General features: G+C 41.8%; 1 pseudogene; it reads left to right on the top strand.

Moving 5' to 3' along the window:
* Nucleotides 1–794: 794 nt before the first annotated feature.
* On the top strand, nucleotides 795–1,559 carry LOC102904212 (NEDD4 family-interacting protein 1 pseudogene; annotated as a pseudogene).
* Nucleotides 1,560–1,904: the final 345 nt, after the last annotated feature.

The following is a 1,904-nucleotide window of genomic DNA, read 5'->3' as shown; positions in this document are numbered from 1 at the left end:
ATGCTTCAAAACATTCACAAGGACAAAATAAATTATTAGTAAATGTAAGCACAGCTTCAATGTTTAATATTCAGATTCAATCACTTGAACCTTTCCAATGTGCAATCCCTTTGTTTTAGTGACTTCTAGAAGTCAATCATGAGACTAATGTGACTTCCCCAAAGTTTGAACATCATTTCTGGACACCTGGGTCTCAGAATGCACACCTATAGAAAAGCTTCCAGAAAGACCATAGCAGAGACATATTTGAGCTCAGAGATTCTGTTATGGGCTGGACAAACAATATACCACATCTTCAAAAAAGAAAAATCAATTTTTGTGTTATTAATAACTCATAGTGCTCTGCTTCCCTTCATCTGTAGTGCACTGTAATTTATTTACAAGGAATAGGAATGGGATTTTAAACCATATCTATAATCTATTAAAATAAATTAGGACACACTCTCATATGGCAGAGCAGTCATTGAAAATCCCATTACTTAGATGCACATCTTACTTGCTTTTAAATCTTTTTCTTTCTCTGTAGTCTATTGTCTGAAACTAAATCTCTCTATGTCAGAACAGGCATTATGTTACTAAAGAAACCATGTCTGGAATGGCTTACTTACTTTCAAAACCTAAAGTCAAAACCAATCAGAATTACACAAAGTAATTAAAAGAAAACAGGAGGGCGGAGCCTTGGCGGCAGCGCTCCTTGCCTTAGGAGAGCATCCTAGCCACTAGCAGCAACCCTCCACCCTCGGCTGGCCGCTGTGTCCGCGCCCCTTCAGCTCGCTCTTTCGTCCTCCTTCCCTGAGGCCCTCTGTGCCATGGCCTTGGCATTGGCGGCGCTGGCGGCTGTGGAGCCGGCTTGAGGCAGCGGGTACCAGCAGTTGCAGAATGAAGAGGAGCGGGGGAACCCCAGCAGACTGCAAGTGATGTTCCTCCACCATACAGCAGCATTTCTGCGGAGAGTGCAACATATTTTGACTACAAAGGTGAATCTGGGTTTCCAAAGCCCCCATCTTACAAAGTGGCTACAACACTGCCCAGTTATGATGAGGCTGAGAGAACCAAGACTGAGGCCACGATCCCATTGGTTCCTGGAAGAGATGAATATTTTGTGGGTCGGGATGATTTTGATGTTACTGATCAGCTTAGGATAGGAAACGATGGGATTTTTATGTTAACTTTTATCATGGCATTCCTCTTCAGCTAGATTGGGTTTTTCTTGTCTTTTTGCCTGACCACCTCGGCTGTGGGAAGGTATGGGGCCATCTCAGGATTTGGTCTCTCTCTAATTAAGTGGATCCTTATTGTCAGGTTTTCCACCTATTTCCCTGGATACTTTGATGGCCAGTACTGGCTCTGGTGGGAGTTCTTGGTTTTAGGCTTTCTCCTGTTTCTCCGAGGATTTATCAATTATGCAAAAGTTCAGAAGATGCCAGAAACTTTCTCAAGTCTCCCGAGGACCAGAGTTCTCTTTATTTATTGAAGATGTTTTCTGGCAAAGGCCTTCATGCACTGATGAAGTCCTTCGAGAAGCGAAAGAGCATCTGCAGGAAGTGAATCACCACCAGAGTGGAGGGACCGTCACCTGCTTTAAAAAAATAAAGTACTGTTGAAAAAGATCATTTCTCTCTACTTGTTCCTAGGTGTATAATGTTAATAGTTAAAGCAGAATTCTAGTGGTTAATGTTTGAAAAAGCTCTTGCAATCAAGTCTGTGATGTATGATTAATAATGCCTTATATATGGTTTGCAGTCATTTTAAATAGCATGAGCCATGTCCCTGGAGTCAGTAGGGGGCAATCTTGCTTTTTTCCTTCTCCATCTCAAAGCAGATTTGAAATTACAGATTAGTGTAAGCTATGCATAAGGCTGGCTGTTTGAAAAGGGTTTTCTCAAAAGTCAAAACTTTGGTTA

The sequence above is a fragment of the Peromyscus maniculatus genome, chromosome 12 (assembly GCF_049852395.1).
Source record: "Peromyscus maniculatus bairdii isolate BWxNUB_F1_BW_parent chromosome 12, HU_Pman_BW_mat_3.1, whole genome shotgun sequence".
Taxonomy (NCBI): Eukaryota; Metazoa; Chordata; class Mammalia; order Rodentia; family Cricetidae; genus Peromyscus; species Peromyscus maniculatus.
Note: the sequence above shows the minus strand (reverse complement) of the source record. Positions and strands in the feature narration are given on the sequence as shown.